Source organism: Pinus tabuliformis, chromosome 4_2 (assembly GCF_031772625.1).
Source record: "Pinus tabuliformis cultivar Carrire ecotype Pingquan chromosome 4_2, CPIR1, whole genome shotgun sequence".
Lineage (NCBI taxonomy): Eukaryota > Viridiplantae > Streptophyta > Pinopsida > Pinales > Pinaceae > Pinus > Pinus tabuliformis.
In genome coordinates, this window is record NC_142304.1 from 315477271 (window position 1) to 315494613 (window position 17343).

The following is a 17343-nucleotide window of genomic DNA, read 5'->3' on the forward strand; positions in this document are numbered from 1 at the left end:
TGAAATATTTCATGCCAGATTACGCGATAGTCATTGGATCAAGCGGGATTGATCGATGGTGGATATCGACCAAGCTAGTTGGTGAGTGAGTGACATGGTAGCTATTCGATTAGACTGGTCAAATCTGAAGGCGATCACGTTGGAAGATGCTGGTGAGTTAATTTAAATTTCGAACGCGATAAGGTTATGCACTGGGGTTTTAATTCTTTTTGGTTCCAGGGTAAATTTGAAGGTTCTCCATATACCTGGCAAATTAAATAGTTCTGCTATTTTAGCAGAATAACTAAAATTGGAAGTTGATGACTGATACTCCAAAATAAAACTGAGAAGAAGTTCCACTAAAACTTGAAGGAATAGTTTCTCATTTTGAATGATTATCCTTAACACCTGCAACCAGCCAACCATTAGTGGTATCAGTGTAGCCTATTGACACTGAGCAAGATCTCAAAGATCATAAAAAGAAATCCAACATGGCTTTCAGAGTTGGAGGAAGACGTGGTGGTGGTGAAAGAAGAGGAAGACAAGTTGTAAATGCTAAAGTGTTGGAAGCTATGCAACAGATGCAAGCTAGATTAGAAGCAGTGGAAATGGGAAATCAAGGAGATGCAGGTGATGTGGATTTCAGTGAGCTTGAATTTGAAGCCATAGAAGAAGAGAAACCTACAGAAGTTACTCCTGAAATGAGATTCTTTAAGTCAGTGTTGGGATCCACATCTAACATCTAAACCCAGACTTAAGGTTTTAGTTTATAGTGGAGGTTTAAACCTTGAGGAGTTGATAGACTCAATTAATGACATGGATAAATCCTTCGATTATGAAGAAATGGAAGAAGGAAAGAGAGTGAAATTTGTTGTCACAAAATTGAAAGGACATGAAACACTTTGGTGGGATGGAGTGAGGGAAAAAACAAGGAGACTTGGTAAGCAGCCAATTAAAAATTGGAACAGGATGGTCCAAAGTTGAGAGGTAAGATTTTTTCAACTGATTATCAACTTTCAATATTTAGAAAAATGTAGAATCTTAGACATAGGTCTTTGACAGTGAAAGAATACACACATGAATTTTACAAAGTGAGCGTAAGAGCTAGACAAATTCAAGATACATATGAGAAGGTTGCAAGATATACAAATGGTCTTAGAATGGATATCTAAGATGAGATAAGTGTGATGTTCCCGAAAATAGTAGAAGAGGCTTATCATATGGTATTGAAGGCTGAAGAAAAACTCATGAGGAAGAAATCTGCGAGAAGTAGAGGTAGTTTCCGAGGAAGAGGAAGTCAAGGTTGTAGAGGAAGACCTACAACACTTAGAGATGGAGCTAGTAGTAGCTCGAATCAGCATACACCCTTAGAAGGTGATGCAGGTGGCAGAAGGAGCTTTTCTAGAGGAAGAGGAAGTAGAGGTAGAGGAAGAGAAATTAGATGTTATAGATGTAACAAGCTAGGACACAGAGCTTATGAGTGCCAAGAAAAACTTAGGGACAAATCAGAGAAATGTAGTTGTTGCTAAGAATGAAGAGGAAGCAACAAATGTGCCAGAAGAAGAAAAGGTACCAAAGAAAGGGGACTCTTTAGTAGCTAACAAAATTTTGTTAAAGCCAGCAAAGGAAGTTGTTGAACCAACCCAGAGAAAGACTTTGTTCAGGACTATGTGCAAGGTTCAAGGAAAATGATGTCAAATGATAATTGATAGGGGCAACACCAATAATTTGGTCTTTATAGAAGTGGTGAAAAAGTTGAAATTAAAGACAAAGAAAAATCCAACACCTTACAAGGTGTCATGGCTTCAAAAAGGACATCAGTTGTTAGTTAATGAACAATGTGAAGTGGAGTTGCAATTGGGTAGATACAAAGAAAAATTTTTGTGTGATGTGATGCCTATGGATGTGTGTCACATATTACTGGGAAGACCGTGGCAGTATGCAAAGAAGCTATGCATGATGGGAAAAAGAAGACATATAAATTCGGTAAAGATGGTATTAATCATGCATTGTTGCCTATGGAAGAAGAGGATGCATCAAGAAAATCTGATCCAAAGGCTCTATTGCTGAGTGGAAAAGAATACTTGTATCAGATTGAAGAGGATGATGTAAATTTTGCATTAATTTGCAAACCCAACGTAATAACTACTTCTACTAAAATTTCTGATTTGCCAACATAAATTCAAGAGATGCTGGAAAATTATTGTGATATCATTATAGATGATTTAGCTAATGAGTTACCACCCATTAGAAAAATCAGTCATCATATAGATTTGATTCTAGGGGAAAATCTGCCAAATAAATCATCTTATAGGATGACTCCAAAAGAAAATGGAGAAATCAGAAAACAGGTTTAGGAATTGTTAGATAAAGGACTGATTAGAGAGAGCTTGAGTCCTTGTGCAGTGCCAATAGTGTTGATTCCAAAGAAAGATGGAGGCTAGAGAATGTGCAGTGATTCAAGAGAAATCAACATAATAACAATTAGGTACATATTTCCTTTACCTAGAATTGAACATTTGATGGACTATTTAAGTGGAGCAAGATATTTTACAAAGCTGGATTTAAAAAATGAGTATCGTCAAATAAGGATTAGAGAAGGAGATGAATGGAAAATTGCTTTTAAAACAAATGAAGGACTGTATGAATGGATGGTAATGCCTTTTGGGTTATCAAATGCTCCTAGTACATTTATGAGGCTTATGAATTAAGTGTTGAAAGAATTTATTGGTAAAGTTGTAATAGTATATGTGGATGATATATTAGTTTACTGCAGATCTAAAGAGGAACATATGGGACATCTAAATTATGTATTACAGATGTTGCAACAAGAAAAGTTACTACTAAATTTAAAGAAATGTTCATTCATGAAGGAAGAGTTGGTATAGTTGGGCTTTGTTGTTTTTGTTGATAGATTAAAGATGGATTGAGAGAAGATAAAGGCAATCATAGAGTGGCCTTCACCGGAAAGTGTTTTTGAGGTGAGAAGTTTTCATGGTCTTGCTAATTTTTATAGAAAATTCATAAGGAATTTTAGTGAGATCAATGCTTCTATTATTGACACTATATACAAGAATAAACAACCATTTAAATGGATTGTTGACATGTAGAAAATAACTTCCAGCTGTTGAAAAGGAAGATCACTAAAAAGCCTACTTTAATTTTGCCTGATTTTAATAAACCTTTACAAGTGACATGTGATGCGAGTGGAGAAGTTATTGGCACTGTTTTAAGTCAGGAAGACAAACCTATAGCTTATTTCAATGAAAAAATTAATGAATCGAAGAAGAAATATCCTTCTTATGGTAAGGAATTTTATCTAATTGTGCAGTCATTGAAAACGTGCAGATATTACTTGATGTCTAAGGAGTTTATACTTTATGCAGACAATCATGCATTACAGTACATTATGCAACAACCAAACCTTAGTCAGAAACATGTAAAATGGGTAGACTATCTTCAAAGATTTAATTTTGTATTAAAACATATAAATGGCCAATCATATAAAGTAGTAGATGCCTTAAGCAGAAAAAGTATTTTAGTTCAAGAAAGTGAAATTCAAGTGTTGGATTTTGATTTTCTTAAAGAATTATATGACGAAGATTTAGATTTTAAAAATGCCTTTGAAGCTTGTAAAAATCCCATTTTGTTAGATACAAATAAGTCTCTGTATTTTTTCTTGCAAGAAGGATTGTTGTTTAAAAGAAATCAACTATCCATACTAAATTTGTCTATGAGAGAAAATTTAATCAAGGAGAAACATCGTGGAGGACTTGGAGGACATTTTGGTGCAGACAAGAATTATGAACAGTTGAATCGGTTTTATTTATGGCTGAAGATAAGATCAGAAGTGGACAAGTATGTGAAAAATTGTAAAGATTGTCAGTATGCAAAGGGAAGGTGCCAAAACACAGGTTTGTATGTTCCAATACCTATTCCAAATATACATTGGGATATGTTAAGTATGGATTTTGTTTTGGGTTTACCAAAAACTCAAAGAGGAAATGATTCAATTTATGTTGTGGTTGATAAAATTTCTAAAATGGTACATTTTATTCCATGTTATAAAACCAGTGACGCTACTCACATTGCTAATCTATTTTTAAGAAGATTGTAAGGTTGCATGGGTTACCTAAGAGCATTGTTTCAAACAGAGACACCAAATTTGTTGGTCATCTCTAGAGGACCTTGTGGAAGAAACTTGGTGCTAAATTGAGTTTCAGTTTAGCTTATCATCCTCAAACTGATGGACAGATTGAAGTTGTAAACAGAAGCTTGGGTAATCTTTTGAGAAGTTTTGCAGGTGAACATCCAAAACAATGGGATCAAATTTTGGCACAGGCTGAATATTCTTATAATGATTCGCCTAAAAAGAGTACAGGACATATTCCATTCCATATAGTTTATGGAATGCACCCAAGAGGAGTGTCTGAATTAAGAGACTTGGGAAAAGCTGAAATGAGAAGTTCTAAAGGAGAAGATTTTTCTTCAGAGATTTAAGAAATACATGAATAGGTAAAACAATAGTTACAGGATAGCAACATAAAGTATAAGAGCAGATTAGATTTGAAGAAGAGAGAAGTTAATTTTGAGGTTGGAGATTTCGTTTCGGCACACCTAAGGAAGAAAAGATTTCCAAAAAGGGAGTATAACAAGTTAAAATTTAAGAAAATTGGACCATGTAGAGTCTTGAGGAAATTTTATGCAAATGCATATGAAATTGAATTACCCCCTCACATTAGAATATCTCCAATTTTCAATGTTGCTGATTTATACAGGTATGAAAATAGAAATGCAGATGATACAACAGAAGATAAAGAAGAAAAAGAGGTTGATTGGATAAAATAGTTACCTACAACAAAGGCATTGTAGCCAGAAAATATTTTAGATAAGGGATTGTTTAAAAATACAAGAGGATAGGAGCATTTTTAGTATTTGATCAAGTGGAAGGATCAACCCACTGTTGATGCTACTTGGATGACATAGGCCATTCTACAAAAGTTGGGAAATTCTGTAGAAGAGCTCATGGACAGGAGCCCATGAATAATTTTGTCCTCAGGGGTATGATGCAGGAGTATGAGGCTTGAAGACAAACAATTTGAATTTATTCAAAAATACAAAAAAAAGTTTACAAGCAAAGGAGTGGGATCCTCTAGTTGTCACTTTACAAAGCTTTCTAGATAGGATTTGAGCTAGAATTCAGGGATTTGAATTATCTTGTAATTAATTCAAGTATTTAGGCTTAGTTGAGATTATCAAGGAGAATATCATGCAGATTAGATATTATCTAGGATTAGACAGATTCGATCCATTGATTTAGGATCTGATTGTTATATGTACAGGTACTTATGTAAGTTTTGAATTAGTATAATGGGATTTTAGCTGAGGAGGATTGGAATGTAAAATTTGGAATCTCTCTGTATCTTCGTGAATACTATGCATAAATGGTCAGATACTGAAGGTTTTAATTTCCTTCGAAATATTTCTGAGTTTTGTTGCTTTCCAGATTGAGCCCTTTAGAATTAGATTTTATATAATCTTGTGTTCTCGAATCTAAATCTTCACTCATTGTGCATTGAAATAAATGCGATGTATTCTAATTTACAGAATATAATTTAGAGACAAACTAAACTTGGCAGAAGTGCTAGTCTTGGCAAAATGAGGAAACCATGAAAAATTCATGAGAAACCCACGAGAAGATCTAAATTGTCTGATCGACATATCTAATAGATCTACTGGTCATCGCATGCCAACAAGCACAGATGTTAATCCGAATAGAAGAGCAGTCTTCATAGGTGTAAGTAGTATCTTGTGTGGTCTCAAAGTGGTAAATGGTATTTTGCAAATTCATGCGATTAACCTAATTGGTTGAGACGTCAAGAAAACCATTTTTCTTGCACACTCTTGACTTGTTATGCATCATGCAATATTTCATGGGAGATTACATGATAGCCGTTGGATCAAGCAGAATTGATCGACGGTGGAAATCGGCCAAGCTTGTTGGCAAGCAAGTGATGTGATAGCCATTTGATTAGATGGGTCATATTTGATAGTGATCATGTCAGAAGATGTAGGTGAGTTAATTTAAATTTTAGACGTGATAAGGTTATGCACTAGGGTTTTAATTCCTTTTGGTTCTGGGGTAAATTTGAAGGTTTGCCATATACCGAGTAAATTGAATAGCTCTACTATTTTAACAGAATAACTAAAATTGGAGGTTGATGACAAATAATCCAAAGGAAAACCGAGAAGAAGTTCCACCTGAACTTGAAGCAATAGTTTCTTGTTTTGAACTATTATCGTTAACACCTACAACCGGACCACCAATTGTGGAGGGAATGATGGTCGCCATATAAAGGGTATCGTCATTCCTCCATGGCGCAAGTGGCATGGATGGTACTGATACCTAAATTCAAAACCTATTGTTAAACATCTTTAAAACAATCAATAAAAAAATATTTTCGCATCTATATATATATATAAACATAATTACAAATTAAAAATAATTACAACTTACATTTCTTAAAACAAAACTATATAGAATCTCGCCTAACATTTTTTAATTAAATATAAATATATGAATTTTCATTTTTTTTTTTAACATGAATGTTGTTTAAATCTATATTTTAGTTATTTGAAGAAGGCGTCCCATCTTCGTCGCTCCCTTTCAAAAACTAGAAAAATATATATTCTAAATATTAAATTAAATTCAACCTAACAATAATATATATAAAATTATTGGTTGCATCTCTTGTGAGCTTGTTAGCATGGTCTTGATAATAACTTTATTTCATACTTATGTTAATTATAATTTATAATTTATAATATCTATCTATATATAATTATAATTCGTTATGTTTAAATATTTTCTATATTTTATGTCTATATAGTTAAGAAATTTTTTGATAGGAATTTGTATAGATATTTTAATAACTATTAGTTATATGCTAATAATTTTAACTTAACTAACAAAAGAAAAATAATTACTTAACTAATAAAAGAAAAATAATTATTTTAATAATGAAATTAACCTATGATAATATGTTTAATAATTTATAGTTAAAATAATTAAACAGTTAAATAAACAATTAAATAAATTTGAAATTTAGAATATTAAAGATTTATTCTTACTCTATAATACTTAAATTAATTAATTTATATATATATATATATATAATTAAAATTAAAATAAATATAGAATAGTTAATACTTTTATGTAAAGTCATTTAATAATAGTATAACTAATTATTGATTTAATAATTATTTAAATCCATAACTTTAACTTTTCTTAATTTTTAATTTTTATTAAATATAGTTTTGCCCCCCTTTTTCTTGGGTCTGGTTCAACTTGCCATTTCCTAGTTAAATATAGTTGTTGGTTAGTTAATATAGCCGTTGCTTGGTCAAAAATTATAGTCGTTGGATGCTCTTCTCTGACTATTTAACATGCAATCTAGATCTGATTCTTCAACTTGTCTTGACGATGAATCACAATGGTTGGTTCGAAACGCATCGACAAATGAAATATAATGTGATTTACGCTGTGAAATATCTCTCACAAACTTGATATGGATCATAGTAGTCTCAATTCAACAAATAAAAAATAATTTAAATAATTATTTCTTAATTAAATATTAAATTAAATATTGTGTTGTTTATATATATATATATATATATATATATATATATATATATATATATATATATATAACTAATATCACAAACATATATTTATTATAGGCATTAAAACATTTATCTCATAATATATTTGACATTATCAAAAAAAAAAAAAACTCGTAAAATATATCTAAATTAGAACTTTATTATAAATCAATAATAATTACAAAAGGAATTAATATACAAGTTTAACACGTGAACACACACACACACATATATACTTTTTATGTTAGAGATAGATCTTTAATTTCCTATGAAATTTTTTGCAATATCATGATTTATCAATATCATATAGCTAATAAATTAAAAAAATGTATTATAAATATAAAATTAACATAATAATAAATTATAAATATAAATATTGGTATGTAAAATAAATACAAAGTTATAGATTGAGCATGGTCTAGATCATATTTGTGAGGACCACGAACTGCAGAATGCGCGGATGGGTGAGTTGTGGCCACGGTGGAAGGTCACAGAAGTCACTTGGAAGAATATGTTATGAAGTTTGGACGAGTTATGTTTATATCTATTTGGGCGGTCCAAAGTGACTCGACGGATGGGCGGGCTGACGGGAGGACATGGAGCATATGGGCGGCCGACCATGGAGATGGCTGGGCCGACGGATGAATTGTGAGTAAAGCCGATGGACGTGTGGGATGGACGAGTTGGCTGGACACTTGGATGTTTTGGCGAACAAGTTTATATATGGATGGCAGATTGTGGAGAGAAGTCATTCATTCGAACTTGGACGCATATCTCTTAGATGAGCCAAGGAGAAGAGCGAAGAAATGCGATGGCGAGTTGTATGTGTCGAAGTTCAAATGGAGGTTCCGATCGTGCAGACCGTGCCCGAGTAGGTCGTCAGTGACACGATTGTGTAGAGCGCACCCGAGTAGGGCATCGGCGACCCGGTCATCCAGAGTGCGCCTGAGTAGGGTGTCTGTGACACGGTCGTGCAGCACGCGCCAAGGTTGGGTGACATAGACAAAGAGGGTGGGCACACGAGTTGGGCAGGTGACACGACGAGCCGAAAGAAGGTTGAACTGGAGGTCGTGAATGGGAGTTTTGTAGGGGGTACTACGTGCAGCCCATCGAACGAAGGGAGGTCGAAATCATGAATTGGAGCCCGGGTGAGAGGTGACACGGGTGTGTGTACACCCATCGAACAAAGGCACGATTGGGCTGAACAATAATGTCGAGTGGGGTAGCACGGTGAGGGTGTTTGTTTAACGAACGAAGGGCGAGGCGGGTGAAAAAGTGTGACGGGTTGTGAACAAAGGGGACCAATGTGCGAACGTACCGGGTAGGTGTGCACAGTGACACAGGTGGGCGACCAAGTTGGGAAAACAACATGATGAGCTGAACGAATGCATTTAGGGGTGAACGAAGAGTTGGGCAGAATGTGCAGTGATCGTTCAGGTAAGCGGACGAGCTAGGTAACCGAGTTTGTTGAAGTTGGTAATTTGGCTAAGTGTAAATTTGGGGTTTCCTCCAAGATTTAGTTTATGTTGTAAAAATTGAAGATTATATATATTGATATACAGGTAGGCTCATATTGCAGAGATTTTCCGCTCCCTTTATACTATTGTGCATTTACATGTGTTGATGATGTTTTGATGAATTTTCATCGTTTTCATCATATATAAAGGATAAACTAATACTTGGTAATGAAAAATAAACTAAGTACGAATGTTAGGCGTAGTCCACGATCATAAGTACTGGTGAAAAGAAAGTGGTCGGTGGTGCCACACCTCACTATAGTGCAGTTGGAAGAGTACTGTCAGTGTAGGGGTGTGACAATATTCCTTTATACACCAATAAGTAACACCATATGAATTATAAAACTATCCTATGTTAATAATATATATTATTTCATAATTGGTTATTTTTAATTATGGCACAATGTTCAATAAATCAGTATGAAAAATAATAATAATTTTTTAATTATTAAAAAACATCAACTAATTTAAATCATATTTTTAATTAAACTTAATATTTATGGTTGATATAAAAATAATTTTTTATATACATTTTATTGTACACCAGACAATACAAATTTACTACCAAAATTGAAGTTTATATTAAATATTAACTTATGGAAATTATATATATATATATCTATATCTATATATATATATATATATATATATATATATAGATTTGATGATACCATAAAATTTATTACAATATGATAAGCTAATATCACGATTTATCAATATTATGTAACTAATAAATTATATATATATATATATATATATATATATATATATATATGATAACATCTTTAATCAACATAGTCAAGATTATATTCTTTTATCCACCCATAAGTAACATCATATAAATTATAAAACTAACATCTGTTGTTAAAAATATATATTGTTTTATAATCAATTATCTTTAAATATGGGGTGATTTTCAGTAAATCACTATAAAAATTAATGATTATTTTTTAATTATTAAAGAATTTCAACTAATTTAAATGATATTTTTAATTAAATATTATATTTAATGTTTATTGTTGATCAAATAAAATTATATATATTTTATTGTACACGAGATGATACAAATATAAATTGACGACAAAAATTAAGGTTTATATTAAATATGGATTTAGAAGAGGGAAATAACATATTAGTTTATTGGGCATATAACTCTGAATTTTGTCATGCATTGAGATCCCATAGAAGATAACCCTTATAGCCAAAAGAACTTAGTCATTGATAGAAATAAAAACAATCTCTTTTTAAATGAATTAAAAACTAATTTTCTTCATTTATCTAGAATAGACAACATAGAAGACCTCCCTCATAATTTTACAACAACCCTTTCATATTCTATTAACATGTTCTCAATTGAAGTTTCAAGTAATAAAAGAAATAAAAAAAACCAACGCACGGTATGAAAAATATTGTAAAAGTGCGAGGAGAGAAATTAAGGAAGTTGTTGATCACTCTCTTAAAATTGGCAAGATAAAAATATACAATGCCCTAACTAAAATTAAAAAAGGCAGTATATTCGTAAGAGACAAGAGAATCTCTGACACCTGCCTAACGTAGCTCCTAAGAAATTATGGAGGCAGATTCTAACTAGGAAAACTAAAGATAATAACAAAATTGATTTACATGACTGAATTCCTATGTTAAAAAGCTTTATGAATCTCCATTGTCGTGGATAACTTTGAAACCCTGCACACAACAAAAGAAGTTTTCTCATTAGAAGATATTGATTTTGGGGTTCAACACTAGAAAATGGCAAAGCTAAGGACATTGAAGGTTACGAGGCAGAAATCTTAAAAATTGGAGGTCCTGTCTTCATTCCCCAAATCCACAAGATTTTCAATCAGGTTGTCAAGCAAGGGTTCCCTAAACCATGGACTCACAACCTCATTATCGATATTTTTAAAGGTGGGGATGCAAATAACCCCTCTAATTATTAGTCTATCAACATCAACCCTCTATTAGCCAAGTTATATGGTACTATTTTGGAAAAGAAGTTGAGCATATGGCTTCAAAGTGAAGGTAAGAGGGCTAAAGGCCAAGTGGGTTTTAGAAGGCAGCACTCAATAACAGACCCCCTCATTATGCTTAGGATCATTGTGGAGGAAAGTCGCAATGATAAATCTAATCTCTTTTATTGCTTTGTGGACTTTAGAAAGGCTTTCGATACGGTTCCTAGAAACAACCTGTGGGATAGATTAGAAGAGCTAAAGGTTCCTTTTGGGTTGAGAGTTGCTGCTATAAGTTTATCTAAGAATGTAATTTCCAAGTTAAAGAGTAATGAGGGGTGGTCGAAAGATATTAAGTGTAATATCGGAGTTAAACAAGGTTTCCCCCTCTCCCCCACCCTATTTGGAATTTACATCGATAAGTTAGAAGGTTGTTTAGAGGAAGCAGGTTGTCCTGGCACAATCTTAGCTGTGATTGTCATCATCCTTCTTCTCTATGCTAACAATATTGTTCTTCTTGCAAGCTACCCATCTAATATTGATAAGCAACTTAGACTTCTTAAGGATTTCTACTCTACGATGGGTATGACTGGTAACATTGACAAAACAAAAGTTATGATTATCGAATCCAAGAAGGATACTTATACTAATTTTATGTGTGACAATAGTACCTTGGAGGAAGTGTCTTCTTACAAGTACCTAGGAATTGATATTCATCACAAGCTCAACTAGAACTATATCATTGAGAAAAGGATTAATGGGGGGTGGAAAGCTTATTTTCGTCTTGAAAATAATTGTAAAACGACAAACCTCTTAATGTGTGATAGAAATAAGTTCCTCTTTGAAACTTTAGTCACTCATGTTATCTTATATGGATGTTAGGTTTAGGGTTGTAGCATCTGTAGAGAATCCTGGAGAAATATTGAGAAAATCCAGAAGCGTTTTATAATGTATAACCTCAAAATTAAAAGCAATACACCCTATCCTATTCTCCTTATAGAAGTGGGTCTTTCCCCTCTCAAGAGCCTAGCTATGACTAGGCTTCTATTATACAAGCACAAACTCAATTAATATATTCCAACAAGTCCTCAATCTTGTTAGGATAAACTTGAATTCATAAAAGAGTCAATTTTGTAAGGTACAAAGTGGTGGTTCCAATCATATTATCCATTGTAATGTGCATGATTTGAGAAAAATGGCTAACTTGGCCAGGCTAATTTGTTGAAAACTTCACTAAACTTCACTGCTTTTAAGTCAAGGCATGGTTGTGTTTAAGAAATAATATAAGAATAGATCTATTGTGAGCGTAATTTCTGCCAATTGGTGATTTTGGGGGTAAGTCAACATGTTCATGGTTTGTGCGTTGTTGTTACTATGTATTTATCACTTTTATGGTTATATTTTCTCTCATTGTCTTTATTTCCAACAAATGTTCCTAAATTAGGTAATAGCACTCTCATATAGAATTATTATAGCAATTCTCATCTTTGAACGAAATTTGATCTCTTCTTACAAATTTCAAAGGTTGCTGTTGAACGCTATGTGAAAAACTTTTCTAAAATCAATTATATAGTGAAAGAGAATGGTTTAGCTATTGAAGAACTCCTTCACAGTGATTCTAACCATAACAAAATGGTCCATTACTAAATGACGGCCACTAAATATAGATTATTGTTTAACTCTTTATGCATGTATTTTGAGCTATATGATCATATTTTAATTTGGTATAGATTAGAAAATATGGGGATAAACATCATGTTTTAAAATTAGATGGATTAATTTTATCCTCACTTTAAATATAGGAAAAATGAGGTTGTGAGATCAAAGTTTAGGGAATCCTTGCTTGATTACTAAATTGAAGAGATTGAATGTGTGAGCGATCTATATAATTTCATGGATATTATATTGGAAAGTTTGTTGTAACATATCTGATAATTAACTAAAATACCTACTATAAAGGCTAAATTTAATTAGTTTATATATCAATTAATTATGATTTTCTTATGCATGAACTAGATAAAATGTAGAAAATAGAAAACAACAAAATACAATCACATACGAACCATAATGAACACAAATATATGCTCTATAAAACACATTATAGGAGAAAACCCAACTAGAAGGTGAGGCTACTTTTATCTATCTTTTCTGGAATGGAAATAATATACGTATAAAGGAGAAGGAAGCCTATATGGATTCCATTAAGGCCTATGGATTCATAGGCCAATATAGAACACTAAATTCCTATGTTATGTTTTATATCTCTCTCCTATTTACAGTTGCTTCGCTCTACTGTGAAATAATACACAATTGAATAGATGGAATTCCATCACCTCCTAGTGCCCTAGCTATAGGATAATTTAATAGGAAATTGGGGCTTTGGTTCAACACCTGCAACTCTTAACTAGAGTTAGAAATTTAAATCCTCTCAATTCTTCTTCAAATTCCCCATGTGGATATCCTTGCATGCATGAGTAATGGGATTTTACTTAGAATCAAATCATGTCGTGGTGTGCAATATCAGTCACCTACAAGAGGAGGTGAAATAAACATGGGAAAAGGAGAAGAGGCTAGATGAAGGAAGTAGTACATAATAGTATTATCAACACAACATAGTATAGAGAGTGTACAAATATGAGGACAAGTTTTAACAGCAAAATATGAAAGGAGAATTTGCATATCTGTTCTCGAAGATAGGAGGGAGATGTTTAAATATGTAAGGCTTAATTGGTACCAATTTACCCAAAGCATAGGCACCTATAGCGCTTAAAATTTAATGACTAATGTACCACATTGAATAAACAAAGAGAGATTAATCTCTCGAAAAAATGGTTTCCACTCACAACAACGAGAGTTAAATTTACCATCAATTTTGTACTGAAACATAAAAATTAATAAAGGAAGTGGAACGGTAAGCACTAGGAATAAGATTAAGGTCTAAGGATTGGAATTCCATTAAACATTTCCATATTAGCAATAAGTCAAATCACATATGCATTGAGAGAATTACAAAATTGGAAAGCGAATTGAAGATTATGTTGTATATGTTTATAAAAATACCTAGAGAATAACAGTACAAGCATTTCAACCTGTAATACGATTTTAAATAAAATAGTGAAGATGTGTAAATCTCTTCAACACAATTACATAAACCATAAACTTAATGCCACAAAATAGTATAATTTGAACAACCACGAAATATCATAATTGATAATTGTGTCATCTGGTGAATGCGAAATGAACATTGAAAGGAGAAAATCCAACTCAGATTCTCAGTAGTTACTTAAAACAAACATAGTATTAAAAAAAACAAGCCACATTTCTCCATCTAAATAATAAACTAGTTTCCACTAGTAACAGTAGCGCACAATACTAATAGTGGGCATAAGAGATGAGGTAAATTGAGCTCAAGATCTGAATAAAGAATTCATATTAACCACAAAATTGAAATTAGTTGCATAGTTCCAAAATGATCAATGATACAATAATTTACACTTATAACCCTCGCATGCAACACTATCAGTGAGCATATGAGTAGGAGAGAACCACTCCAAAACCGGGAGCATAATACTAAACAATAACTTAAAATATGTTCTGTACATGGATAATATATAAACAACAAATATGTTGGGTGATAAGGCTGTCTCTACACCCTTAGACACACAAAACACTTAAACTGGAAAAAGAATCGATGATTCTAGGACTTGAAACATCAAGCATAGTCCGAGAAAAGTGTGGAAACCCCTCCATATACCTAGTGGTGGTAGAGACACTTAGGACAGGAAGTAGTGTCAAAGTTACTGACCTATAAGTGAAAATACCTATGTTAAGGTCCATCAAATGCCTAGGTGGATGTGGGTTTTGCTTTGAGAGTAAAGTCGAGAGCTTACCTGCGAAGAGGAAAAAAACGAGTAAGTGGAAAATTAACAATGTGGGAAAAATTGGCAATTGCATATAAACTTGACTGGTAATGCAAACAATATAGACATATGGGTAGGACATGGGAAGAAGAAAAACACCTTACTTGTAGAATGGTTTTCGAATGAGGGTCCCCAACGTTGACACCAACTTGAGCTTACAAAATAAAAGCATACCATAAGTTAGGGGTACCATGGAGCAGCTTGGAGAATGAAGGTGGATAAAATGTTAATCTAATGGGTGGTAGGGAATTTACTTGAGAGTAAGGTTATCTATCTAGAGCTCTCCATACCGATTTTTACCAACAATTGTAGCCAACTGTTGACACCTAATCCTTGTGATTGGGTAAATATATGTAAATAAATAAAACAGAAATGCCAACAGTCATCGGGAGATGAACTGAACAGTCTCTCCCTCATGTATATAACAGACCTACCTGATTGAATGAATAATACGAATCAATTTTCTGCCTAATGGAGTTACTGCCTGGCCTGACATGGTATCAGAGCCAGCTCCTTTTTTAGCCTTTATGTCTTTGTAACTCCTGGTCTACTCCACTGCTCCCCATATAATTCAGTAACTGATTACCTACATTCTGCATGCCATCCCTGCACTCTCTGTACCTGCGCTCTTTGTCTGAGATTCATCTAACATGGGAATGTTTGCACTGTCCTGACCTGGTTTGTAAAACAGTTGAATGCTGGTCATCCTAACCTGGTTTGAACGCTGGACGTATCGTATGTTTGAACGCTGGACGCTTCTAGTATCAGTTTCAAATAATTGAACGCTGGACGTTTCATATGTTTGAACGCTGGACGTCGTCTATCAGTTTCATTTGTTTGAAAGTTGGATGCTCTGTTGCTTGATTTCTTGCTGGACGCTTTGTATGTAGCTGGGGCCAAGTCTGTTCTATCATTGCTCGACACACCATGATGGGCACCCTAAAGGGTTCAACCTTGAAATGCAGCTGCTCTTTCCAATATTTCGTATGCATACACGGTTTTATAAATTGATGGATTGTTTATACTCTAATTTAACTACAATTGTGAACCTGCATTTGAATGTGGTGTGTGTCAGAACTAGAATATGGCGAGAAGGCTTCTAGTTATGTTCGAAGGTGACGACAGGACGTTTAAGCATCTGTTGTTGCGTCAAGTTATCGCCATACCAAAGATATCTCTCGCCCAGCTTTGCAAATTGAATGAATAAGAGGGGCTCACTCGTTAACGAACGCGAGAGTTCATTTTCCTCTGCTTTCCTTGCATAACCAAGAGTTTGCTTCTCACACAAACGGTCAATTTCTTCTTCTTTCATTGCAATATGAACTTGATTGCGATATAGGTTTTTATAACTGATAAACCAAAAGTGGAGTGAAGCTGCAAGTTGCTGGTCTGACTGTTCAAATAGTTGAACGCTGGTCATAGTATATTCCTTTCAAATAATTGAACGCTAGCCTAATATCCTTTCAAATAGTTGAAAGCATACATTTGAACGATGACAACAAATTTGTAGCAGAATATTTGGTGTAGGCAGAACGTCCATGATGCGTTGAGCCCTTTTAAAAGAGGCCGTATGGTATGAAGAATTGGCTTTGTATATTGCGTATGCATTGAATGTTTTTTATTGGTAGCCATGTACATTTTGAAAGTCATTTTCTCTCTGTGTATTGAAGTTGTGATGGCAGTGATTCAATGGGTACATGAAAACCTTATGTTAGAAGTTTTAATGGACGATAATACCCTTTGAGAATGCCCTTTTGAGTACATTTTTACTGTATATTGGCAGAAGTATTCTTTTCTATCAGCAAAAGTTTTTTTTACAGAATGCATTCAATCATACCCATGGTAGGAATAGTTATCACTGGCAAGGAGAACTATCCTGAATGGTACCGGATGTTAAAACACACCCTCATCTCCAATGAGTTGTGGAAAGGAGTGTGCGCCGGAGAAGGAGACAATGACCCAGTACAACCTACCTCAGACAAAGAGCTCGTCATTTGGGAAAACAAGAACAGCAAAGCTTATGCATTAATCATTGCATCTGTAAATGAAGAGGTGAGTCGCCATATTTCTTCTTATTCAACTGCCTTTGAAGCTTTAAAAACGCTGAAAGAACTCTATGACTCATATTCTGCACTTGAATTGATTCAACTCATGATTTAACTCTTCACTCTTGAACTGCAAAATAATGATCCTCTTGCTCTTGCATCTGAAGTAATGTCTATAATGCATGATATAAAATCCACTAAGGTTGAATTGGATATTCCTTTTATTGCTTTTCTCAAGGAACTTTATCCTACTTACTCCAATTATCTTGAGTCA

General features: G+C 33.5%; 1 pseudogene; it reads right to left on the reverse strand.

The window, feature by feature from the left end:
- LOC149169240 (glutamate receptor 3.3-like) overlaps positions 1-15730 on the reverse strand; it is a 75585-nt pseudogene extending 59855 nt beyond the window's left edge.
- Between the last annotated feature and the right edge of the window lie 1613 nt (positions 15731-17343).